The 15,636-nt window shown below is 41.7% G+C and overlaps 1 protein-coding gene across 2 annotated transcripts in view; it reads right to left on the bottom strand.

Annotated features, from left to right (window-relative positions):
• Positions 1-15,636, bottom strand: part of PNPLA2 (patatin like phospholipase domain containing 2) — a 55,192-nt gene that overhangs the window by 21,634 nt on the left and 17,922 nt on the right. The gene's annotated exons all lie outside the window — the stretch shown is intronic.

Below are 15,636 nucleotides of genomic sequence, written 5' to 3' on the forward strand. Positions count from 1 at the left end.
ATTCTACAGTAGCCTTAACCTCACAGTCTGGTAATTACTTTTATACCACAAGATGCGCGTGAGCAAGCAAGGTCACTTCATACACACTATATGAAGAAAATACATGGTTTGCTCAAATGCCTTACACACCACAGGAAGTTGCAATCACTCAGGAATTCCCTGTGGATACATTTGTGACAAGTTTTTAGTATATACAAAACAGTCTAGTGCTAAGGACAATCTATGATGCAGCCCTTTGATTCATTAGGTAAGGCATTCAAAACACAACTCTCATGAAGCCACCTCTTAAATGGTAGCTTTTTAAAGATCATCCTTAACCTTTGAGTCGTTCAAGGTAGACAACATTGATATAGGACTAATACTTCCAAGGCATTGTGAATTCACACACTTTTTATCTCCTGGCTCAATTTAAATATATCAGCCTATGCAAAAATCCTAACCATTAGCATAATTACCTTAACCTAAATTTTCTTCTTACATGACATGAAGGTAAATCCCTCATAGTTGCTTGCTGTGCTTACTGCATTTAGTGATCTATTTTATTTTTAAGTTTATACAAAGATCTCTACCCATTAAAAAGTAGCAAAACAATAATAATACCAACTGTACATTTTGTATTGTCTCTCTTGTATTGTGGGTGAGAGTATATTATCAGCAGTAAATTTTCTCATGAAAGTCTGAAAAACAATTGTAGTACCATCCACAGCCATTATATTTCATTAATTTTTAGCTAAGCATTTTAGTGGGCAAATGGATGCCTCCTAAAACCTACTTAGAACACAGTTGAAAGAAATGCCTACCCATGATAAAACTGTGTGTGTTCCCCTTGACCCCTGGCATAGTAAGGCCTCCATGAAATTTTGTTTCTAAGCCAGCATTGTGCCTCATTATATAAGCCACAGCTTTCCAAGCAGGCAAGTTAGAAACTCAATAAACCACATACGGATTTACTGATTTGGAACAAAGCTGACAAACCCAGTTTTATTAAGAACAGACATACAGGAGTTTACAATAATTTACAAGTCTTTCAGCACACTGAAAGTTCTCCATATTATCTCTTCACGCATGTACCATTTATTACTTCAGAACTGTAGTTGTTACATCAGATGAGTAGTCAATTTACTTTTGTGAAGGAATAGAGGGAATCCTGCCATTGACTCAGTTCAGACACAATGCCCAAGCTATGTTGTAAGCTTGCATGTTTCCTCTGCATTTTTTCCTTCCCAACAATTTGATCCTCTCCCTTATTTCCTTGTTTGTGGTAACTATAGTTTGCTATGACATCCACATTGGGCACACTATAGTTTCTGTAAACTATTATGTGTCACCAAATTAGAATCAGAAGCTACAAGTAGGGAAGCCTTAGGCACAGCCCAGATGACCAAACCATGTCTTAGCCAAGACATTTCAGTATGGCCACTACCTTTTGCCCTTTTCCTTGTGATCAGTCATTGCCATTCTTTATGCAATCCCTCTTGCTAATCACAAAACTTGATTCAAGGTTAAAATATTGTAAATTTAATTTGTTTAATGCTTCTATTATTTTATCAGTGGTTTTAAAAATTGTACATTGAATGTATCTGAGCACAAGATTCAGCTTAATAAAATAGTCATCATAAGGTACTCTTATCTTAATACCATTTTACTTCTTGAAACTTGATCCTATACAGTTTGACATATTCTTTATTGAGCCAAGAACCCGAACATTCGCTATCTATTTTGATTATGGTTTTTTATCCCAGCCTCCAAGGAGTTCACGATTGATTACATAGATTCTCTCCCCCCATTTTAAATTTACAACAACTCTGTGAGGTAGGCTGGCCAAGTGAGGATTCCTGAAGGATTTTAGAGCATCTGAACTGGTTGTGTGTCTCTGGGATCTCACTATGCCAGTTGTAATCAATGATGTTCCATGATCCCTTATCTCTGCATAAGAGTGTCCTGATAAATGTCTGATATAAGTTAGTTTCCTAAACTCACAGTTAAGAGCTCACAAGCCTTCCCTTCTGACAAAACTCATGGTACAGGAGACTTTACCATGTGTATTAGCCCAGGGGAACTCCATTTCCCATCCCTTTTAAGAAACTGATGCTACTATCAATTCCTTAATTAAAAAAATCCTCATGAAAGAAGACCAATTCCCTATTTGTGATAATTCCACTGTTCATTGTCATGCACCTCCAGAAGCAAACATTTGCAGGAAGAAAAACTGAACAGTACAGTACAGTAAACTGGAGTGGGCCAGAAGCTTGTCCTAGTACAAAAACAAGGAGATGCCCATTTTCCCCCACTTCCTTTGGGGCATCTGGCCAGAAAGACTTGCTAAAAGAAAACAGTTGGGCAGGGTAGGGAAGCTGGTAGATTCCAACCACAGGACCTCAACAACAACAAAATTAACCCAATACAACTTGTTAGGGCTTGTGTGCCTAACTGCTACCCAGTACAACTTGTTAGGGGTTGCGTGCTTAACTGCTACCCTCATAAGCTTTAGCTGTCAAAACTGGGAGGGCAGGTGAGAAAGTGACACAAATGATATGATAGTTTCCGGTGAGTAGCCCATGTTGGTCTGTAGCAGAAGTGTGAGATTCAGGCCCAGAAGCACAACTAGATTTCCAGGGTATGAGCTTTCAAAAATCTCATCAGATACTAAGACAGTCACTTAAAAATTCCAAGAATCTATTCAAGGGTTGTGATGGACTAGTCTCGTTCTGACTCCCAGAAGCCAAAAATGGGAGCTAATGAAATGTTGGGACAAGGCTGGCAGTTGAAAACAGATAACAGCCATTAGAGAAGTGGAAGAGTGGAGTTTAGAAGGGAAGGATTTTGGACCTGGTGAAAGTAGCAGCATGAGTGAAAAGCTCACTTCTGGGAACTAATACCAATATTTGTTGACTCCTGGAATGATCTGGGATCATAAGTTCAAATATTAGGAACAATGTAGCTCTGTTTAAGTTATCCAAATGTTGTTTAAGGTTCAAATAAAAGTTAATTCCTTTTCTTTGTTTAAACCCTGTTGACTAGATGTTGAGAGTCACAGAGAAATAACACAGACACACACAAACCTTTCTGGCCACGGCCAATGAAGCTAATTAAGTACATTATGTCACATAAGGGAAATTAAAGAGAACTGGGCGGCTCTGTCCTGACATCTCTGGGGAAGAGGAGACCAAATGTTTTGGAAAGCAGCCAGGGCTCTCTACCTATTAAAGAAAGATGAGACAGGTAGAGAATTGTGATGGCCTTACCTGCCTGTAGCCCTGTACCTGGGATGAGAGATTCATGTAGGGAGGCAGTGTGAAGAGGTCACAACAAGGGTTAAAATAAGGTACTGTTAGTAAAAGTGAGGTAGATTGACAGTCAAAGCCCCTACCCCACTCCTGTTTATTCATCATGCCCAACGTAACTGCTGAGAACTGGGGTCACAGAAAGGCAGTGCATAAAATAATATTGTAACAGAGCTGTATGTTTGTTTGAAAAGACAAACCACCATCAGGCTCATTAAGTAGTACTTTTTTGTTTGCTGGACTACCTTTCCTCCTGATTGCAAAGGGGAAAATGCTGCTCACTGTAAATATTTACAGCAGTTTAAAATCTAATTAATTAAGAGACCTGATTGTATCACAAATATCTTCATTCCAGATTAATTCTCATTAACCAACCCCAACACTCATTAAAATAGCTCACATTATCATTCAGTTATGCTAAATAGAGAATTTATCCCAGGAGCCTATCAGTCTTTACATTCCTAGAGCACAAATATGAAGGTGCCCTTGCTTTTGCTATACTGGACTTACTGACAGAAAAATAAGTCTCTAGGACTGTCTGCAGTCCATTCAATTGGATTCCCCTCCCCTTTTGGTCACAGTCCATATAATCAGAGGACTCTGATGTCATAAATCTAGTAACTTGTGATGGAAAATAGAAGAGTCCAGTAGCACCTTTAAGACTAACCAACTTTACCGTAGCATAAGCTTTCGAGAATCACAGTTCTCTTCTTCAGATGCATGGAGGGTAAGAAGAAACTGGTCAGATATATAGGTGGGAGAGGGGAGGGGGGAGTAGATGCAATCAGTAGCTTCTGATAATGGGATCCGTTTGCTTCTCATAATGAAATCAGTTACTTCTGATAATGAGATAACCATTCATAGTCCCTATTCAATCCAAGCCTGACTGAGTCAAATTTACATATGAATTCCAGTTCAGCAGCTTCCCATTGGATTCTATTTTTGAAAGGTTTATGTTGAACTACAGTGACCTTTAAGTCCTTGATGGAATGTCCTGATAGATTGAAGTGTTCTCCCACTGGTTTCTGGACGTTGCCATTTCTAATGTCAGATTTGTGTCCATTTATTCTTTTGCGGAGGTTGGCTGGTTTGTCCAATGTACAGAGCAGATGGACATTGTTGGCACATAAGGGCATACATCACACTGGAGGATGAGCAGCTGTAAGAGCCAGAGATAGTGTAGTTGACGCCATTGGGTCCTGTTATTGTATTTCCTGGGGGCAGATGTGATGGGATTATTTGGGCACGCAAAAATAGCATGATAGCAAATCACTAGCATATCCTCAATTCCCCAGATACATATATAAGAAAACTTAGCTGTAATAATTGAGTTGTACGGTGTGTATGTGTGTATGAGAGAGAGAGAGAGAGAGAGAGAGAGAAGGGAAAGGAATAACTCCTCCCCTCAACTATTTAACCTTTGAGTCCTGTGGAAAGGAGCTCTTGCCAAACACGTAAAAAGCTACACTTCTGCGTAAAAGACTTCTGTTATTTCATTTACACAAGCCCACTAGCTAGCTTGGCAGTGCCAAAAACTCTCTAGAGAGGGGACTGACAGAGTGAACTTCAAGCTTCTGAGAAAAGAGGCCCTGCTTCAATGCATAGCCAGAAGGGGACTGGGTTCATTCAGATGGGCTCCAAGATAGATGACAGCAACAAAGATTAACAAGTCTGTTTTGTAACCTTACAAGATACTATGTATGCACAGAGAAAGGCTTTGCCAGGAAAAGCCAACAAGTTGAGCTTTGGGAATGCCACAGAGGACTATCAATAGGCATGCTGGAGCACAGAGAGGTGGAGACAGAAGATCCACTCGTATTACATTTCACCTCATCCTTCATCCAAGCAGCCCAAGACAGCATACAAGGTTCTCCTGTCCTTCATTTTACCCTTATAACCCTATTGTGTACATTTGGCTGAGAAGAGAATAACTGGCTCAAAGTCACCTAGTGAATCTAGGTCTCCCCAGTCCTAGCCTCAGACCCCCTCCACTCCCCGCCCCATAACAACTACATCCACAGTCTTCTATTAAGGGTCAGCATTATTTTCACAATATGTCACTACCAAATTCCTAGTAGTAGCCTAGGAACAAATATAAACAAAGAATGGATATTTTCAAATTTTAAAACCCTCCTCTTCATTTCCGAGTTCCAATAGTTAGTCAAGCTGCAAGGTTTTTTTACACATGTTTTGGCTACTGCTTGAAATGTCAAATACTTGTGGAATGACCTGCCTCAGGAGGTCAGGAGAGCCCACGGTCTCCTGGCTTTCCACAAATGATGCAGGACTCAATTATTCAAAAAGGCCTTTTACTCAGATAGGAGGTTAGTATTGTAGACAGGGGATCTCAGATGATCCACTAATGAGTTAGGAAACATCGACCTTACCACTATGTTATACCGGATTCCTGCTAATGTCTTGGTGAACTTGTATCTATTTACCCTATGGCATTGTTTATGGAAATGTTCCTGATATTGACTGTACTAATCTCACACCGTGTAATCCGCCTTGAGTCTCAGAGCCAAGCTACAAGAGACGAATTACACGAGGAGGAGCACATGAAGAGAGTCACAATGTTAGCCGGAAAGCTGAGTTTTAAAAGAGATCGGAAGGCTTTGTCAATTTCCCCTCTCTACAGAGCCAGGGAGATCCCTGCTCAGAGGGTTTGTTAATTTTCTCTTTGCCTCCCAAGGCTCTGCCAGTTTCACCTCCTCTTCTAAGAGGTGAAATAAACAAACCTTCCCTGGCTCTGTAGAGAGGGGAAATTGAGAAAGCCTTCCGATCTCTTTTAAAACTCAGCTTCCTGGCTAACACTGCAACTCCCTTCACATGTTCCTTCATGTGTAATTTGTCTCTTGTAGCTTAGCTCTCAGTGAGAAAGGCGAACTACAAACAAACAAACAAACAAACAAACAAACAAACAAACAAACAAACAAACAAACAAACAAACAAACAAACGTGCAGCCATAGTATGTAAGCCTCTTCCCTCCTTGTATTGTCGAAGGCTTTCATGGCCGGAGAACGATGGTTGTTGTGGGTTTTCCGGGCTGTATTGCCGTGGTCTTGGCATTGTAGTTCCTGACGTTTCGCCAGCAGCTGTGGCTAGCATCTTCAGAGGTGTAGCACCAAAAGACAGAGATCTCTCAGTATCACACTGAGAGACTGTGACACTGAGAGATCTCTGTCTTTTGGTGCTACACCTCTGAAGATGCCAGCCACAGCTGCTGGCGAAACGTCAGGAACTACAATGCCAAGACCACGGCTATACAGCCCAGAAAAACCCACAACCACCATCACTCTTCCCTCCTTTCCCACATACATCCTCTCTGAGAGCCAAGCTACAAGTGACGCCTGACACATGTTGGACACTTGTCAGCTTCCCTCAAGTTTTGATGGGAAATGTAGGCATCCTGGTCTTGCAGCTGTAATGGAGAGCCAAGCTGTAAAACTAGATGCCTACATTTCCCATCAAAACATGAGGGAAGCTGACAAGTGTCCAACCTGTGTAAGGCATTACTTGTAGCTTGGCTAAGTCTAGAAGCTCTGTTTTGGGGAAATCCTTCAACTTCTTATAGTCTCCCAAGACTTAAGGCAAAAGAACCATACTAATAAATCACCAGAGCCACTTTCCTTCCAGCCAAGGTCAATTTGGTCTATAAAAATATTTGAGTATTTGACTAACAGAAAAGAAATAGTAGCAACAGACAAGATTTGCCTGAAAGCAAAAGGCTGGACAGACTCAGATGCTGCTCGTTTTTTGGAACATGTAGCTCACTTGGAGTGGCTCCATCTTTGAGCAAAGGGCAGGGACATTCCAGCTTTGTTTGCTATTCTAGGCCAATATACATGGTAGTCTTAAATCAACACAACAGGAGTGTAAAAAGTCTACTGGCCAAAATGCACATTCAACTGATTAATGGTTTCCCTCTCACTTTCTACCCTGAGTTCACACCTGAAAGAAAAGGCTCCTACTTCCCCCCTGCCCCCAGTCTGCCAAATTCTAAGTCTGCATTCTCACACATGAAACTTAAATCAACTTTTGTACCCCCTCTGTTTAATTAGAATGTAATTAGTTACAGCTGTCATTTTAATCAAAAAGTAGTTCTCTTCTGCTTTCTCTTGCGGATTAACAAATACAGAATTTTCACAAACATCAATGTTCTTTAGTCTGGAATGAATTTATTATGAATGTTAATGCAAGCTTGAAAATTGAGGACAAGTAAATTATAATTCAAAATTTCTGAAAGCACAAAAACTACACTGAGGAATTGCTTGTCAGTATGGCCCTATAAGTACATATAAGTAGTATGAGAGATAGAGACCTTTAGTGGAACATGAAAGAGAAGGAAACCCTGAAATTGGGACCCTGTCAGAAATGCCACCTTCAATAAAATCAGTGCTGTCCCTGCTACAGAGTATGAGGTAAAAAAAGGAACAGCGATGAGTTAAATCACCAATGTATTCCCAGGGGATGGGAATTAAGAAGAAAAGGAGTTTCCTTGAAAAAGATCCCAAATTCTGACACACATGACAGCAAAGATTTCACAGAGCTCAGAGGCTGCATAGAATAGCACACAATTCACTTTTTGCCTCTATGAGTTTGACCATATTTCCAGTTGGACAATTCCAAAGAGCCAAACAAGGTATGGAGGCAACAAGGAACTGTGTGGCTGCCCTGGCTTCAGACACCAAAACTCAGCACATGAAATCTGAGGAGCTTTGTGAACAGAAGTCTCATGAAGTTCCATGAAGGAAAGCAGATGACAGGCACCAACCTGTTCCACAGAAGAACTATAGCCAAAGTTTTCACTAATTTCTCCCATAGTCTGACCATCCTTCTACCCCTTCAAGGTTTTGTTTATCTTGTTCCAGTCATAATTTCAGCAGTCTTCCTATAAGCTTATCATGACTCATAGGCTGCCCTCTCTGCATCGTTTGGCAACCTGTTTTAGGTTATAGCCTTCCTGTTTTCACAAGTTCCACATTTGTTCTAATTTCCTGCAGCTTTGCTTTTGCTAAACTTATTTTCACCCCTGCAGCAAAGTTGCCTTTCCACCACTACTTTATAGAGAAATGCACCACTGATCGGAAGATTTGGCCAGGTTACCTGTTGCAGAGTCCAGCAGTGCTTCTAAGGAGAGAAATCTTAGCAAGATATAAATGAAAAAGTACAAAAGAGCACACATTTTGGGGATGAGGTTCAAATATGCAACAAGCTGACTGCTGGTCATTGCCACTCATCACCCACAGACAACCCCTCAAGTACCTTTTAATAACAACAACCACCGATTTATATACCACCCTTCAGGATGACTTAACACCCACTCAGAGCAGTTTACAAAGTATGCTATTATTATCCCTACAACAAAACACCCTGTGAAGGGGGTGGGGCTGAGAGAGCTAGAAGCTGTAACTGACCCCAAGTCACCCAGCTGGCTTCAAGTGGGGGAGTGAGGAATCAAACCCGGTTCTCCAGATTAGAGTCCCATGCTCTCAACCACTACACCAAACTGGCTCTCCAGTTTGAAAATACTGTGTACACTTGTTCAAAAGTTTAAGAACCCTGTATCACAGCTGCTGCTCCCTGAGAGCAGCTCCTTTCTCCTCCCTCCAGCAGACACATTTCAAATACTTCCCAGGTTGGTGAATAGGGGCTTATTTCTTTCCTGCTTGCCCAGTTCAGTAGCTGTAAAGTCACCCAGATCTGTTCTTTCACTGGCACTGTTCTGATACCTATGCCTACCTAATTCTTTACAAATTTGGAACTGGACAATTACCAGAGTGTGTTGAAAGAATTTGTCTTGAGGAAGGGAGATGGAGAACACTGAAGTTGCTAGAAGGGAAAAAGAAAGTATTAAAATAACAGAAGCCCCATATAGAGGTCAGTTTGGGAAGTGAACAGGGACACACATGCCTCCAAACCAGTTACAAAAAGGTAGTACTGAAGGAGTGGTTATCAGTGTATGAGAGACCAAAACAGTCTCATCTTATATAACATACATGTGTGTCCTACAACAGGAGTCCCACAAAGTATTATGAACAATGACTCAATTCAGACATCACACCAAACCACAGTTATGGTAGATAAACTATGTTTTGGCAAGGTGTTTGAAGGGACAAGCCATGCTTTGCAGTTCCCCAGAAAACCACAATAAGAAACCATTGTTTAAAATGAGCTGCAGACCATGATTTGACTAACTACAGTTAGTCAAATTTATGACTTGAGCTAATAAAGGAGGGAAGCATTACTACAAACACCAATATGGAAAAGTATCATTCCAATCCACTATAGGGTTTTTCAGCATTTCTTCAATTCTGTATTGGATTTCTGCTGGTTTTAAATCTTTTCAAATTTGCACATATATACCCTATTACATGTATACTGAAATGTTTTTGAAATTGATTGTACTGACCCACATTGTGTAATCCACCTTGAGTATCAATGAAAAAGGTGGACAATAAATAAATGAAAATAAAATCCCACAGTATGAAGCACCAATAGCAATTACTAATTTAAGCACTTCTGATGAACTGCTTGCAGTTTTAACACTCTTGGGGGGAAACCAACAGAGTTCCCTCTAAAAGCAGTTGGAGAAGGGTTTGGAGGAGAGAACCTATATTTTTAAAAGTCAATGTATGACAGCCTTTGACATGGAGGGGTACAACATAGCAAAGGTCTGACGAATTCCTTGCTAGTACTCTCAGAATGGCTGGCCATGCTTCTGTGCGAATACAGAAGTAGCAGTAATAAGGACAAGTTTAAATTTGCAGAGACAGTCATGAATTTCAGCTAGTTAAAACTTGCAATGGCTAAAATCCACTGCAGTCTCTTTCATATTCATAACACGGGGCTTGTGTTTATTTATTCAAAATGTTTAACCACAGAACAATGTGAGGTTTCTCTGCATCCGGAAACCTGTTTAAAAAGTACTGCCTTATCAATACCCATCATCTACAGATAGGGCTTAGATTTCTAGCCTTATAAAATACACTAGTTGAGTAATGTTAAGGAGTTGATGCCTCCCCTGCCAACTGCTTTAGAAGGTTGGAAGCACAATGATGGGATTCAGCTGCTGTACCTTCTGCTCAATCTCTTCACTTCAGGTTAAACTATAGCAGGAAGGAAGGAAGATCAGGAAAGAGGTCCAAGGAGAAAGACCTGCATCTTCTTTCTGCTTCATTCCTTTTTTTTTAAAAAAGGGGGACCAGCATAATAGCCTTACTGTTCAGTGTACTCCTCCCTAAAAAGCCTCCTCAAACCAAAGAAAACCATTATAGTTAGAAGGCTGGTAAGCAGAAGCTTTCCTATTATCATATATATGGAGAAACAAAGCTCCCTTACAGACATTAGATACTCACATGGCCATCTCATTAAATTGTTTAAAAGGGATGTTCCCTAAGGGCATTGAGACAGAGTGTGTATTGGAACTATTTGTTCTTCTGATTTATCCACCCATGTAGAGGTTTCTGCACTTCCAAGCTCTGTAGACACTCCATGGGAGATGGGAGTTAGCCGTGGGTCTTCATGCTGCTCTTGAATTGTTGGTGTAGCATGAATAGAAAAGGACCTTCCTGTGCTATGCACTGCCCGCCCACCCACCCCCTTTGACCAGAAAGGGCTCTGTATAAACACTTGAGATAGGGCAATGCACAAACAAATAATTCTGTGGAGAAGGATTCTTGGAAAGCCTGGCCTTGGTCCAAGTTTCCTTCATTTTTGACTCAGCCAGATGTCTTAGGATTCTGGCACAAGACAAATTTAACAGGGCAAGGTCCTCAAGTACAAGACTGCCTACTTGCATGGCTTACAATGAATTAAAGGTTCCTCTTTGACAAACCATAGCATGCTCAGTTTTTTGCAGTACAGCTGCCTTGATGGTCAAGTATCTCTCCGCCTCAGAGTTAACATGGGAGGGGGAGTTACTTGCTATTGAACTTTTTGCCCAGATTGCCATACTTCTCTATACTACAGCGGTTTTTAATGAAAACAACCTGTATTTGCAAGTTCAGCCCAATCGAAGTACATTTTTTAAAAGCACAAATTGTACAACTCAAACTAGTTAATATAAATACTCAGCATTCCAGTTTGGAGAGAATACTCAACATTTGAAAACAATTAATCACTAATTGCTTATTTTAATACATTGTAAGAATATCATGAAGAGAAAAAAATATAATATCTAAAAGCCTTTTTCATTGTAATGCAAACTGAAAATCCATAAATTGATTTTAGTGTTCTATTTCATTAGAAAAATCACTATTCTTCCTAAATACAGTCTTCTACAAGGTTAACTTCTCCATTTCATCCACAGACTTTTTTTTTTTAAGTATAAGATTGTCTTCCAGTTTCCTTACTAGTCCACATAATTTACAAGGTATTAACCAACAGTTCCAGCGTTCTACTTTCAATCCTTTAACTTTCATTCCAATGTCGTCAGCAACATAATTAAATTTAAAACACAGCACAGTATCTGAAAGGGCCAAAAGACCATAGAATGTATGTTTTGAATTGAAGCACTCGGAGGGGATCAGTCAGGCACAGTTACTAAAGAGGAATCCTATCTGAAAACCTTTGACCAAAAGGCTTGGTTGATGTTGTGCAACCGCAGCCCAACCCATAAGGCTGAGAATTTACTAATGCTTTGCAGTAGACAGCAATCAAGTCAGCTCCATGCAAAAAGGTGAAAGTATGCACACTGCCTCCTCCAGCTCCTGCAAAGCCCCTGCCAGATGCATTGATACCACTGCCATTGTACAGGCGTAGAGTGAAAGTGAGTGTAGCCTGTCTACACACACACACACACACAAACTGCCACAATGGTGATGCCTCAGGAAAGCAGGAGGTGGGACTTTGCATTCCAGTGTGGTACAACAAGGGCCTTCCTCTGCCATGTGCCTCTACATGTCATTTTTGCTTGACCATTATTGTTCTCCGCAGGTCAGGCATTTCTGTCTTGCACAGAAATAATTTACTGATATTATGACACAAGTACGGCCACATAAACTGAACTTAGCACAGGCTGGCATCTGAATCCTTCTGCTTTGTGACTTATTGGTATTATCATAATTATAGCCAGCCTGATTCATCAGTCTCTTTCATCATAAAGATAATGATTTTGCAAAGCTGAATACATTCACTTGCAATGAGAGTTACCTATGTATGAACTGCAAATACAGCACCCGCTTAATACAGAAACAGTCCAGAAGGATAGCAGTTAGACCTAAAATAGTTTTAAAAACTTGTCTGTCTGGATCTTTTCCCTAACTTTGGTAATCTTAAATACACAGACTGTGGGGAGGGGGAGGCTGTAGCAGACCTAGTGAGAAGTAAAGGGGCTTATGAAATACTGAGTCAGGCTTACACTCCAGTCTGCTATCTAGTATGGGTGCTGAGTGAGGTTGTATATGTGTTACAGTGTATACTGGTCAGAAAAGTTGGCCACCACTGCTCTGCTCTACAGTGGAGAAGAGTGTGACAGTTTTGAGTGGTAGGAGCGAGCACTAAAATATTTTTGGCAGGAAATCCCACAAACAGCCCATTGTCACTGTCTTCGTGTTGGTAATACATACTGATTCTGGGATTAATTGAGAATAGACATGGGCATGAACCAAAAAACCCCAAACCATGAGGTTCATGGTTTGTTGGTTTTGATGAACCAAAAACCATGAACTGGCACGGAACTGGGGCCAGTTACGAATCAGTTCGTGGTTCATGGGGTTTAAATACCCCTTTCTGGCTGCTTAGCAGTGGCAGGGAAAGGGGCTTTTAACAGTTTAAAGGGCCCTTTCCTGCCTTGCAAGCAGCAGATCCTTTTAAACTACTCAAACCCCAGCCCCCACCACTCCCACCCCCAACCCCCACCCCTGCCCCAGCTCCAGCCCCACACTTACCTTCCCCTGCAGGGCGGCATCCTCCCTCTCCTCCAGTGAGGGGCAGGAAGGCCGTTTCTGGCCTCCTCCGCCCCTGCACAGGCCTACAGAGGGATGGAGGAGGCCGAAAATGGCCTGGCCATTCAGTGGCCATTTGAGGGGCGGCAAGACCATTTTTGGCCTCCTCCGTCTCTCTGCGGGCCTGCGCAGGGGTGGAGGAGGCCGAAAACAGCCTTGATGCCCCTCACAGGAGGGGGAGGATGCCATGGGCCGCAGGAGTCCTCAAGGTAAGTGTGCGGCTGGGGCTGGGGGGTGGGGGCTGGGGTTTGTGGGCTGTTTAAAGGGCCCTGCCACTTGCAAGCTGCAGGAAAAGTTTAAAGTTGGTAAAGGGACATTTAAACTGTCCCTTTCCCAATACAACCCAAATGAACCCAAATCATTAACCAGTTTGTGGAAGTTCGTAGAAAGGAGCTTCCACAATCCATGGTTCGCGAACCATGAACTGGCCTGGTTCGTGCGTTTTTTGGGGGGTTGTAATTGGATTCGTGCTCACCTCTAATTGAGAACGATCTGCCCACATCACACTTCTCCATTACAATACAAGCACACCTCTGAAACAAGCCAAAGCAATGCTTATGTACTGGCTTGCCAGTCTGTTACTGCTTGGCACTATTTCCTGTAGCCACCCTGGATGTAAATTGTGGTGCTCCTTTCCCCTGCCTTGGTAAACCCAATTATAACCTTAAAACTAAGGAGGAGAACAGAGATTGAATTCAACAAGAAAGTTTATTTACAGTGTGTGTTTGGTGTGTGCATTGCGGGGGGGGAGGCAAAATGAGGATGCAAAGGACTAACTTTATACCATTGAATGTGTATATGTATGAGGAGGGGTCACACCCAGCCTGGATTGTGCGCTCCACCTCTTTCATGACTTTTGCAATTGATTTGCATCTACTGTCCCCTCCCCTCACCACCTATACATCTCTGGCCAGTTTCTTCATACCCTCCATGCATCTGACAAAGAGAACTGTGGTTCTCGAAAGCTTATGCTACAATAAAGTTGGTTAGTCTTAAAGGTGCTACTGGACTCTTTACTATTTTATAAACTAAAAAAGATTGAAACATGGAGAGTGCAGAATTAGCCAAGAATTGTCAAGTTCCCCTAAGGTTTCTTAACCTTTCAGTTGACCACTAGAGCCCTTTTAAATGCAAACATCTCAGCCTGACCCAAGACCTTTCCAGTCACCCAGAAAGACTACATATGAGATCCATTCTATATACTAGCGCACACCCACACCAGGCCATCACACTAAACAGTCCACATTCACCTCAAATGACTGCAAGATCCCTCCCCTGCGTAAGGAACCTCTAAATCCTCTCTGGCTCAAACCTCTGTTAATGGCTCTTTCCCCTCTGCTCCTCCCCTTCCCTCATCATGTTCCGAGGGCTCTGATTGGTCATTTCTGTGTTTCTCTCCAGATCACCAGAGTGTACAAGAGATTGGAAAATATTGAAAAAGAGGAAGGGTGCTTTGTCCAGCACAAAAAGCTTCAGGCTCTTAGCCTAATTCAGCTGCTTTAAAATAATCAACTCTTGTTTAACACAAGGCAGAAAGAGTGTGAGAGAGTCCTCAAAGCAGAAGTACAGAGGATTGATTCTCTGTAATTTTTTTAAAATGTGTAGCACTAAGGGAGAAACTATAGGAAAATCTGCAGAACTGTTTCCCAAGATAAAGAACACTGCAGATGAAAACAATTTATCAAATGGGTGGAGGTGATTCTGAGCTGACAAATATAGCTTGGTTATCCACACCCAACCCCCTTGAGAGCCCAATGCTGCAAGGACAAAGTATTTTCTCTTTAGTCAGCTGACAAGATCGAGTCTTTATCACTGAACTCATCCAGTCAAACCAGGAAAATCCCAACTGTTTCTGCTGAAATGTACAATTAATGTCTCAGGCATATTCATTTTTACAGCTAAGTAACCAATAGAAAAGAGGTGTATAGTACCTTGCTTTCACTTTGCTGAAGCCCTTCAACCTACAGACCCACCCCTCTTCAAAGATAACTCTTGAGCATTATCAAGGGCCAAAGTAGACATGAGGGGGAGGGTGCAGACACATCAGCATTTAAAGTAGAGCAGGGTGAGAGCTAATTTTTTTTTACAACAAAGATGCCCATGAATATGAAGAGCTGAACATTCTCCTGCCTTTTCTCACGCTGCTCCATGGCTTTAAAGACTTTTTTAACCCAGCCTAGCTGGGTTGTGGGAAGGGTTCAGCTTCCCTCCTAATCAGGGCTTTTTTTCTGGGAAAAGAGGTGGTGGAACTCATTGGTGGAACTCAGGACTGTACAATGACATCACTTCGGGTCAGCTGTTACAAGGGGGAGTTTTTTAAAGTTTAAATTGTCCTTGGTGAAAATGGTCACATGGCCGGTGGCCCCGCCCCCTGATCTCCAGACAGAGGGGAGTTTAGATTGCC

This window comes from Eublepharis macularius, chromosome 2 (genome assembly GCF_028583425.1).
Source record: "Eublepharis macularius isolate TG4126 chromosome 2, MPM_Emac_v1.0, whole genome shotgun sequence".
In the NCBI taxonomy this organism is placed as follows: Eukaryota; Metazoa; Chordata; class Lepidosauria; order Squamata; family Eublepharidae; genus Eublepharis; species Eublepharis macularius.